This window comes from Dermacentor albipictus, chromosome 4 (genome assembly GCF_038994185.2).
Source record: "Dermacentor albipictus isolate Rhodes 1998 colony chromosome 4, USDA_Dalb.pri_finalv2, whole genome shotgun sequence".
Classification (NCBI taxonomy): domain Eukaryota; kingdom Metazoa; phylum Arthropoda; class Arachnida; order Ixodida; family Ixodidae; genus Dermacentor; species Dermacentor albipictus.
In genome coordinates, this window is record NC_091824.1 from 91,543,445 (window position 1) to 91,555,487 (window position 12,043).

The window sequence follows — 12,043 nt, forward strand, 5'->3', positions numbered from 1 at the left end:
CTGTACTCTCGCGTAATTTTAAATTGTGAACGTTCGAAAAGTAAGAAACCGACAGTCTATACAGAGTTACTGCATGTGCATGTATACCGCATTTAAGGTAACTCTACTTAATGCCACCTTCGACAAACATCGCAAAAGAAAAAAGAAATATGAATAAAAAAAGACGTTGCCTTCCATCGCTGTAAGAATGGTCATGGCATAGACGAAGATCACGCAGTATGCGCTTGACAAAACGGCGTATATTATAATAGATGCTGAAAACAATGACGCGCTGTTACTTCGGAAGCGACACGCAGGAAGAAGACGCTAGACAAATGATGTCGAAGGACGGCGATTAAAAAGAACAACTCGCCGAACTGCGGCGTTAAGCCTCGTCATTAACAGCGCTTTATCAAAGCTATACGGCGAAGCGCCAGAGAAACAGCCAGTGACGGCGGGTGGCTAACGTCAAAGAGAACGTCGAGACTTCGTGCCGCCAAGCTGCTTTTACAGGTCGCTTCCGGGCACGGTTATTGTCTCTCCAAATGAACGTACGTATGCACTCCGTCCCACTTAGCCCCTCACGTACCATGAATCTCCATACAAAATTACGATGCGCGCGCGAGAGTCCTACCCCTTAATCGCGACGGAGGCTATCCTATATGATTAGCCACCCCGGGCCCTAATGACTCAGCCAATTAGATCCTAAAATACGAGGGCGCGCGCGCGCAACGGCACGTCGATGTTATCGCCACGTTATCAGTAAAGCGTATACTCGGTGAAACCGCGTACAGGTCGCCTGCTTCGGCTTGAAGCCCCACATGGAACCACGAAGGTGCACAGCCTGTGTCACACTTGACCCACCCCCGAACTGGTTTTATTAGGCGCGTTTCACTTTATCTTGCGGATGCTGTTGCACGTGCACGTTTGGTTGCACGTATTGAGAAACAACGATCTTAATGCGTCATTCTTCCAAGGCCCATTCGATGTTAGACCCTTACGACTTGCGCTTGTTTGAGTTAGGCCCCTATAGGGATGTGTCACGATTGTTCAGGTGAAGTCCGACGGTGGCTGTGCGCAGCTGTTTGTTTCAAGATCAACGCAAGCACACACGCTTGTTCGTTTGTTAGCCCTCGTTGCTATGATGGTTCGCGGTTCCGGCAATACTCCCGCACGGCAGCAGCTTTCCCGCAAAACAACAACCATAAAGAAAGAAAACAGACAAATAAAGCGAGAGAAAGGGGGGATGACAATACGCCAGAACGCCATGCTCAGCTGCAGCATATTTATCTGTGTGTGCCCGATAGCACTCGTTCGGTTCGTAACGATTGTGACACACAATGGCTTTGTGACTGCAGCCGTGTTCCAAATGGCGGCGGAAGAGACGATGCGCTTCGTCCTCGACAGTCGACAAGCACGCATCATTGTTTGTTGTTCCACTGCTGATTTAGCTGCACCGCTACTCCACTTTCAAACAGTCTCGCTTTCTTTTTTGTTTCGCACTAGTATATGACAAACAGGAAGGAAGAGGCCGCCGCCGTTAATACCGCGCCAGGAGAACCCGTTCACCCCCCCCCCCCCTTTTTTTTTTGTTTCAGCACTCACGAGCTGTACAGCGGGCGGCCGTTAAATAAAACACCTAACTATAGCCATTCAGACTGTTATGGATTCAACACTTATTTAAACTACTAATAAAGAGTGGCCGATATAAAGCCGCGACGAGTTAAACACAGCCCCGTTCTCTCTCTAAGCGAAGCGATCGACACTTACGCATCCGCGAAATCGAGAATGCGAGGGCTTGCGGTTCGCTTCCTATGCTCGGTCTCGCAAATCATCGAAACATCTTGCCTCACAAGAAAATGAAAAAGAAAGATAAACACGTAGCTGACTGAAGTCGTGATGTACAGTCGCGGACAGAATAAAATGGACCACGGGATCTCCGAAAACGTTCAATTCCCGAGCAGCCTGTAGCAGTAACCAGTAAAACTGCCCACGACAACGTTGTTAGGATATTCTAGTCGAGGTCCAAAATGCAAATAACAGATTGCGTTGTGAGGTTGCGGATATATTCAGCTTTTTCTTAGATTTCATGGTCCGTAATATTCTGTCCGCGACTGTACATATCACACGCTAAACAGAACAAACAGGGCCCACTTATACATCCCATCCGTCATCACGAACGCATATCGCACCATACAGGAAACACTCGAGCTCCTGCGACTCAACCAACGCGAAGCGCGGCACAACACACTAAGAGGGCGCGTGTCACGCCATCAGCATCAGCTGACGTCCGAGACAACCGCGCCCCAAGCGCTTCCTCATTTATGGCCTCGCTGTCCCGGCGGCACGCACGCACGCACAGGGGCCGGTGCTGTGACGCACTACACGGTGTGTATCTTTTTTCGGCATCGCAGTTGCTGCTGAAGGGAGTATATACGACGCGTTGAAAAGAACGAGCGCGCGCGCGCGCGCGCACACACACACACACACACACACACAGCGAGAGAGAGAGAGAGAGAGAGAGAGAGACGTAAGCCTGCTGGAGCAGCGTTATTCTCAGGCGAGTTTTCTCCCCCGGAAGTGCGCCGTGTTCCTAAGAAAACGTGGCTAGAAAAAAAGAAAGAAATCCTTTCGGCGATGCCCGTTTTCGCCGCGGGGGCCCATAAATGTCTCGCTCCATAAGCCCGCCACACGGCCAGACGCATTGCGGGAGGCGTGTACACATACAGGCTGCAGGTAAACTTTCCGAAACACACCAAACGGCGCCGCCACTGCCGCCGCGTGTAAGAGCGAGGCGAGAATGAATCTAGCGCGGATCTCGCGCACACGTCACGACGACGAACGAAAGAAAAGAGCGAGCCAAGCTAAATTAAGGACGCCCGTTCACATAAACCCCCGAGAATCATCGATCTGAGAAGCCCCGCTTGCCTAGCCTCCCTTGCATGCAAGCGCCGTCGTATCGCCCGCCCTTAAAGCCGCGCATGGCCGGCTGGCAGATGGAGCCACTTCGTTATTTTTTGTTCCCCAACTATACCAGACAGCGCAGCGTCGTGTTCTCACTCTGGCAGTTGCCCAAAACGCGCCCGCGACTGGTTCGTCGAGGGGCAGGAAGCGAATAAACGTGCAGCGGAGACCAGTTCTCACGGGTTGAGCTCCGCCTGATACACACGCCCTATCGGAGCCGTCCAGGAGACGTGATGGAGGGTGCGTGTGCGTCTGCGCGAGTACGCGGCTTTGCGGGTAAAAGCGCAGTTCATTTACGAGCTTGTTTACGTTGTCGGCGTGTCGCATCTCTCTTCTCGGTGGTCAGAAACGCGCGAGCAATTACGTATGCACCTTCCTCTCGTTCCGAGCGAGAGAACAAGAAACGTACTCTGAGATAGCATCATAGTCGCGGCTGTTGAGCTGCGATGTTGTGCCTACGGTTCCTGACTCTGTTGCCGCCGAGTCCTTCGTGCCTAACGCTGCGAAGAAGGCGGTATCAAGGGAGAGGGGCCCGTGGGGGGGGGGTGTCTGAGGAAGGGCAGGTGGAGGAGGCGGCATTTAAAGAAAGCACAAGACTAGGGCGATGAAATCGACTTCCTTTGCTCCTTCATATATATCTCAGTCCACTTACATATCCGCGAGCTGTCAAGGCAAGGATATAGGCCTGGTTGCTTGTTCCTTGCAAGACCGATGCATCCTGTTTTAGGCCATAATCTTCGAGCGAAGCTCTAAGCATTCGAAAGTTCAAATTGAACTTAAAACAAACACCGCGATCTTTTCTGCCCTCACGCCGCAAGGCTTATACCTTAGGCGCTATGTACGACGTCGGGAGTTGCCCTGCTGGCGAACATAGAAAAAGAAAAGAAAGCAAGTCAAATTCGACGAGCGCCAGGCCATGTGGGTATAGTACTAACTTACGCGCTGGTTGCGATGTACGTTTATAGTGCGCCTATACGTATATGCTGCATGCTAACAGATCTCCGGAACAGAAGACATTGCCGTCCTGAGAAGGTCGAAATAGGGAATCGGGGCATTTTAAAGAAAGTCGAGACATCGCCGCCTGCGCGCAATTCGAGAAGGTCGATAACCATGGTTACTCTACTGCATGCACAGGAGCAATCGACAGGCGCGATATTTCGTTAATCCAGCAATACTATAGTAATAACAGTTTTTTAAAAAATGGGACGCTTAAGCCTCGCCTTTAAGAGTGCAACGTTTGCGCATGTTTGAGTTTCCGCGTAATAGAATTACGTCTTGTCGTGTATTCAAATTACAATCCCACGCTATCATGTCTGAAGGTTGTGTGTATGTCGTACTTTTATGATTTTTCTGACGCGTATTACTCTGAGAAATTCAATTAGTTCAGTAACGTATTTGTGCTACACGGAGGGCTTGCCTGGTTAATTACGCGTGGTCTGGAATAATACATTGCTGACAAGACGGTCGACGCTGGACGGAGGACGCCGGATTTCTTGCGACACGGGGCCCTTAACGTTCAAGTAGAGAGCCCCATTACCGCCGATAGGCGCGACGCATCGGCTAGCACGCCTATACTCGCTACAAAAATAGAGCGATCTGATTGATGCACACCCCCTGGAGAGAAAGTAATGCCTGCACGTTTCGCGCAGTGACGTTACCCCTCCTTCCCTCTCTCTCAAAGCGCAGTTTTCGATATGGTCATTTACCTCAGCGCATGAGGTTACCACAAAAATCACGCAGACCTGAATAAGTGCTATAGAAGGAGTACAGATCAGGCAACGTCTCTTCTTGCTCTACTATAATGAAAAGCGCCCGCATTGAACTCCTTCCTCTGTGGGTAGTTAAGTTCGGCTTCACACAAAAGACGATCGCCACTACACCGCGCAAAAAAGCTTACCGCAGGTCTCACCACAACCTTTGTTCTACGGCATGACTATACGCGCCTTGCATAGCAGACAGCTGTAACAGCTGCGTGCGCTCGCCCACACACACACACACACACACACACACACACACACACACACACACACACACACACACACACACACACACACACACACACACACACGCACACAAACAGAGAGAGAGAGAGAGAGAGAGAGCTATGCATAGAGAATTCGGAGTCTCGTTTCCGCGAGCCCCACACGCGCGCCCATAACGTCGCAGCTTTTCGCTTCTCTAACGGCCGGCACGGCAAGCGAAGCTCGATCACCTCGAAAGTGGCGAAACGCCCGCGCGCGCCCAACCGCGCTTTCAACGGTATATGTATATACTTGTGCGAAGTTTCTTTCGTCGGCGGTAGCACCGCGGCAACAACGACACGTCTCGGTGTGGCCCGCGCGCCCCATTTATGCGCCGTGTATAGCTTTATACTTCAGCCCCGAAGAAGTGCTGCGATACGCGGTCACGCAGTGCGCATATACACCACGAGAGCAGCGAAACAAGGCCTGCGGCCCAGCAGCGGTAGATTCAGCCCCCTCACCCTCTGCCTGCTCTCTCTCCCTCTGTCTCCTCTATAGCAGCGGGGAACACGTAATAACGGGCCAGATAGAGCGCGTCACAAACACAGAAGCAGCAGGAGGAAGGGGGAACAAACCCTTGAAGCCAAAAGCGATAAACCTCGCGATACAAACAAGGCGCGATATATATATATATATATATATATATATATATATATAGAGAGAGAGAGAGAGAGAGAGAGAGAGGGGGGGAGAAAAGGAAAACGTAACGGAACGAAAGCAAGTCACCGGGCAGAAACAGCCGCGAGGATATATAATGCATAGCAGGCGGGCGAGGCCTCTGACGGAAAGGCGCGTATACGTGCGCACTCTGCATATAGACGCGATGCGCAGCTGTGCAACCGCGCGTTCTCCGTGTACAACAAAGTGTATTATATATATATATATATATATATATATAAGGCGGCACAGCTGAAGCTTCGGCTTGGCGCTGTGTATCAGAAACTGGGGCGGTTGACTGCCTTGGAAAGACTGACCCTTCGAATTGAGCTGCGCTTAAATCGGGGAACGATTCACAAGCCGGCGAACGAGCGAATCTACTATAGAGTAACGGTGCAGGTCACTACGGTGTCTCGCGTCTTCTTGTTGCCGTATCCGGTTTCCTGCGCTCCTCTGCTTCGAAAACATGTACCGGCCAGCTCACCAAGTCGCTTTATTGAAGACGACAAAAATGAACGAGTTATCAAGAAAAAGAAATAATAGTGGCGCCCGCCTGAACAGGACAATTCTTTCTCTTTCCTTTGTTTATTTTTGTGTGAATTAGTTTGCCCTGTGGCGAGTTCCGTTGCCCACATAAGGTCTAACGTCGCGGCGGTGATGTGGTCAGTGAGTTCGGTTGTGCATGTCTCAGACGGTTGGGATGACTGCTCGCTGGGACGAGGTTAAACCAGTTTCGACGTCTTCCGTTGGATTCTTCCGGCTTATAAACGAGTTCTGTTGAATTTTCCTTAAAACAGCTAACGAGATGATTATGAGGCGTTTCACGTTTAATACTAGAATAATAACAAAACATATACACCGGTACTATAGCGGAAAAAAATAGAAACAGGGTCAGGGCGAAAGCAGGAGGGGGCGAGGGCGGGGGAGCATGAGCGGTGCCCATAAGATCGATGGCAGAGCTCCTGAAAGTAAAGTACTGGAAAAGAAAGCATTCCACACCTACAGTCGTCGCCTTTATCAAGTCTTAACTTGCGCTACTTGCGTTTCGGTTTCCTTCACTTTAGTAAGCCTAAATACAAGCTCAGCACCCTCTGTTCAGCGTAATAAAAACCGCCTAAGGAGCTTCTTCGAGCGGAGAACCCCGCAGGAGTGCGATCAAATAGGCTGCGCGGCGCTGGCAGTAAACGCCAAATGGCCGCGTGCCGTAAAGATATCGCGCCTACAGCGACTGGACGTTGCCGGTGAGGCCTCCTAAAAGGCGGGGAAATACTAAAGAGGAGATGCGAACTGTAGGGAGTTCAACCGGAAAACAAACAGCCAATTGGCTACCCTACAATGGGAGAGGGGTAAAGGAAGACAGAAAGACGGAAAAGGAAAGCAGAGAAGGAAAGTACGTGCGAAAGAAGAGAGACAAAAGAAGACACGCAAACGTCGGACGCCATATGCCTTTTTTCAGTGTAGCACCCGGCGCTGCTTCAAAAACAAAAGCTACTGAAAGCACGCTCCATCGGCCAGTCGCCGTATACGGAACAGGTTATGTGGCTACCGCTGCATAACCAGCGACAGAAAGTGAGAGAGTGAGAAATATTTCAAAGAACGGAGGAAGAGGGGGGGAGGCGGCCGGGCTGCGGCTTACCAAACGTCACAAATACGTAACGTGAGAACCAAAAAGCGGGAAGAAATAAAGAATAACAAAGGAGAACATATTTCCCGGTATACGGCGTGTGTCATCTTTCTCGAGCCGGCCTTCTTTATCACCTTATACTCTCTCGCGCAGCCTTTAAGCAAAGTTCGCCGCACTGCTCGGAGTCAACGGCTGACTGAGCAAAGCTCCGGGAAGGAGCGCGGTCCTACCGCTACCGAACTTTTATTACGGTCGCCCCCGCCCTCCCCTCACCCCCGCCCGCAGCTTCCCGCCTCCCCCACGCGCCCACTCTCGCATAGCTGGGCTGCTGCCCCCGCTCCCGGGATGGCTCTGCCTTAGCTCACATCGGCTGCAGAAAAGAAACTGGAAAACAAAAGTTAAGGTGAAGAAGGTAACAAACGGGCGATATAGCAGCACGAGAACGTGGGAACCGGGAAAAGAGAGCCTCAGTGAGCGCCGTCGTGCCACTGGGCGGTTCTCACTCTCGTGACGGGGCCGCGCGTTGGAGCAGCTTTGGAATGTCCCCCGGTATATCTCCAGCGCAAACAGGAAAGCTGGGGAACTTAAGGATATTCGTATAACCGACAATACGTTTTCTAAAGCACCAACTTCAATTGCCTGCCTGCCTGCCTGCCTGCCTGCCTGCCTGCCTGCCTGCCTACCTACCTACCCACGCGGGACTTGGCGTGGCTAGTCGGTGTTCGATTTCTATGAGCCGATCCCGGAGGCTAAGAGTAAACTGGGCCGATCACGGAGATTAGGGAGTTTAACGTATAGCGTCCCCAAGCGACTTTACGTATACCCAAAAACCTAACTCCTCTGTACGCTTCTTGCATTCTTTTGTACGTCTCGCCTAACATAGCGCCCCCTTACTTTGGGTCCCCCTATTTCCAGAACTACTTAATGTATGTAATAAAAGGTGCGGAGTTGATGGGCTGATCCTGACGCAAACCAACACTGGAAGCTGCGCAATCCTGAAAATGTTATAGCATTATGGTTGCTCGGGTGTAGCACATAGGCCTAACTTCTTTGTCTCTTTATTTGAGTTTTGGCGTCGGTATCTTGGTAGGTGGTGGCTCTCCCAGACAGCCAATAAGGCGCGGTTGATACTGTAAACTAGACAATTTCCCTATGGAACATCGTTTTCAACATCCTTTAATCAAACGATTCCAGAAATCATCGCTTAACGTTGGTTTCTGCATGCGAGTGCATTGGATCTGCCGTAATTTCTTTCCCCTAACGCGGCGTTAACAAATTTCTGGCGAGGACCTCTTGTTTTCGGCGAAGATTATTATAGATGACAGGATGGGCGCGAGAGACACCACGTATAGCTAAGACAACAGAGTATACGGTGAGGTTATAGCAACTACGGAGCAAAGATTAGGGGGGTGATTACAGAGACGCGTTCATTAACAAATCCGCCAGCTCGCTGGGAGGAGTAGATCCGGCCGCCCGTCGTTGCCAGCAGCAGCCGGCGAAGATGAGCCGAGCGTGATATTAGGTGATCTGCGTGCAGAGACCGCGCTGTTATAATAAAAGCACGCGCGGCAATCTCGCAGGGCAACAAGGCAGCAGCGCCGCATCCGTGCATCCGGCCAGCTACACGCAGCGTTAATTCCCGACTCTTCCGATCCGTTCCATCCCTCTCGCTGAACCCCTCTTGCGTGTCCACGGTTCCGTTCGTTTCTCCAAAAAAAAAAAAAAAGTGTATCGAGCGGCACAGCACAGGGAGCTCGGTGCTCAGTCGGCGAGAATCTAAGCGGGTGCGGCTTCCGCTGTCGGCCGTGGCTGCCGCACCGGCAGTCACGCCTCGCCGGTTGCACGCGTGCTTTTCTCTATCTGGACGGGCTCCAACGCGGAAGGGATGCGCGCATCCCCGCTGCCTGCGACAGGTGTTTGCAGCACGCAAGCGGGAGTCGCGAATTTCTCCCGTGGACAATCAAAGTTTACGCCGTGTGACAATCTTCCTACCCAGGCCCATCGTTTGTATATATATACAGACATCGACGCGTGAACCTGAAAGTTAAGGTAATGTACAAAGGGTGCGATTGAGAAAACTCAGATGGGAAAGGCCGCCTGATGAACGGAAAGTGAAACGTCCGGTTCGTCAGCCAACAGGCAATGGATGAATGCGGACAATATGCGGACGATACCCAATCAATGAATGCGACAATACAATGAATGCGGACAATACCCAATCGGACGAAGCACGACTATCGAGACCCGAAAGACGTGCATGCTTTAAACGTTGAAGCGGCGTGGCTGGGGAGGATGAAGTTAGACACACTTCTGAAGTAATCATCAGTTGAATAGTGATGAGCTGGGTGTTTCCTTTTGGAGTGGAGCACCCTGGTGACCTCTTTCGGGGTCACGCGCAACGTACTCCTTACGGAGAGTTTTAAGAAGGTTGCAAGCAAGCGTTCATAGTTGCAGGCTACCGGTGCAACTTTTCGGTCAGAGTCGCATGCGTCGCACCAATGGGCGAAACACCGAACTCGAGGCTCTGGAATAACGTGAACTCTCTCTGTTACCCTTTCTTTCAGAAAATTAGCCTCGGTTAGGTACACGTAATATAACGCTAAACGAAATCGCCGAAACACTCCGTGCCGATGCCCTCACTCCACTTCTAAGATGTATTGCGTGTCCTTCGACCACGTCACCAGCGCCTTCTCAGCGGCAACCAGGAAGGCCAAAGGTGCGCCGCTCTCGAGAGGGCGCTGCGCTAGCGTTGTCGTTCGGTGGAAAGAGGCCAACGCCCACACCCGCTGTCGTCAGAGAAGCTCGAATATCCCCACTGACTCAGCAGTACCAACCGCTATACCAGGTGGGAAGGGCAGCGGGGCGGGCGAAATGATGCGGGCACCGGCAGTCACTCCATCGGAGAGAATGATGCATGAGAGAGAGAGAGAGAGAGAGAGCCTGGGCTACGCAGTACAACACGAGCCAGGGTACGGGCTAAGAGGGAGAGCTCAGGGAGCATGGATCCACTGGGGGCTGACCGTCGTGATGAGCTCGCCGACCCCAAGCATGCGCGCACGTCATTACTGCGAGGGAAAGCACAGATCCACTACCATCGGCGCAGGCGGTGCTGCCAGCAGGCTTGGAGCGGAGGGTGGAGAACAGCTGAGCGATCCGCGGACACCGTTCGACAGCAGGCAAAGGGAGCCCCCGGCAACAGCGCCGACAGAACCGCCACCCCTCCCCCATCCAACAGTGACCGGCCGGTTGCCCCCCCCCCCTCCCCCTCGTCTCCAGACACAAAAGAAAGGCGGCGGCACTGAAGCACGCGATGCCGCGCATAGGTAGGGAGTGAGGGTACAGTGAACTGAGGGGGGCTCTTCACAGCTGGCCGCCGGTTCAAGGTCGAATCGAGGCCGCTGAACCGCACACATGTACCCCGCGCAAACTGAACAACGCTGTTCTGCACCACACGACCTCGTGACTTTTTTGCCAACCAATGCAGTCTCGGGAACCGTTTTCGCGAAGGTCAATACATGCGCGAGAGAGGGGAAGGAAGGCGCATGACACACAAAGGTGCGTGACACACACGGCCGAAGAAAAATCAATCGCCCCTGCATGATTCTTTTCCGTCACATGGCTGCCCCCCCTTTTTCCCCCTTCCTCGAAACGACGCACGTGAAGCGGCGGTACAGGGCCAGCGACGTAATCGACTCGCGAGCGTCGCACTACGAAGACTCCTTACCTCGACCGAGGAGGAGGACCACAACCCCGGCCGCGTGCCCCTGCTTCGTTCCCTTACCCCATTCCTCGCAAAACGCACGCGCCTCGTGACCGCCACATGAGAGCGGCAGACACGCGTGTCGCAAGCGTGACGCAAGGCCGTCGCTCTTGCGATATCCGCCGAATGCGACCAGCCGAGAGAGAGACGCTGCCCAGAAGCGAGTGACGACGCCCTCGCCGTTTGCGTGCGAGTCCAGAGAGAACAAGATACGCGACGGCCTTGCGGCTTTGCTTTGTGCACCTGGATTCGCGCTCACTTTCAACAGGGGAAGCCTTCCCGTAGAAAGCCGACTGCGAATGGAGTCAAAACTTTCAATAGACAATCCGCTGTTGACACGGTAGCCGACGCGCTAGAACACACAAGCGCACTGCTGTGCTCAAAAGAGTTCGACGATGGGCCCGACGTGTGACGTGCCGACAAGAGCGCTCCATCCGCGAAGGCTTGACGCTGGCTTGTGTTTGACGAGCATCCACGAACACAGCTGCAGCGAGTTAACAACGAAGTCTTTCTTCTTTTCCGTGCTGTGAGCCACTGTACGTGATCTCCACTTGATGCAAGCTCATGTGTCTGTACACGTGAGACGGTCGTTTACACGACCTATCCGACTAACCCGCACGCCAACTCACTATCTAATGCTTATCTTTTTTATTTACGACGCTACCGCTCTGTAAATTACACGATTTCGTTATCATTATTTTTTAGGCACCCCTTCATGTTCACAACACAACCCGTGCGCAAACAACTGTATCGCCACACGGTGCAGCCCCCCCCCCCTTTCCGTATTGCGAAAGTGCGCTTTCGGTAAACAAAGCAGTCGCTGCCTCTTTACAACGGCGTTCTACGCGCGATGAGTAGCAGGCGCAAGTTCAATACAAGTCGAGCTCAGTAGAAACGCCGGTGTAAGTCCCCGGGTGACAGTGGTTATAAAACTAGAGAAAACCGCAAGGGGCTGCCTGCTCATGCCCAATACAGGAAACTCGGCCGTCGTCGCTGCGAAGTAAGCAGGGCATCGCCGCGGTTGTCCACAGCATGCAC

General features: G+C 52.5%; 1 protein-coding gene across 1 annotated transcript in view; it reads right to left on the reverse strand.

Moving 5' to 3' along the window:
• Positions 1 to 12,043, reverse strand: part of atos (atos homolog atossa) — a 104,233-nt gene that overhangs the window by 39,654 nt on the left and 52,536 nt on the right. The window lies entirely within an intron of this gene.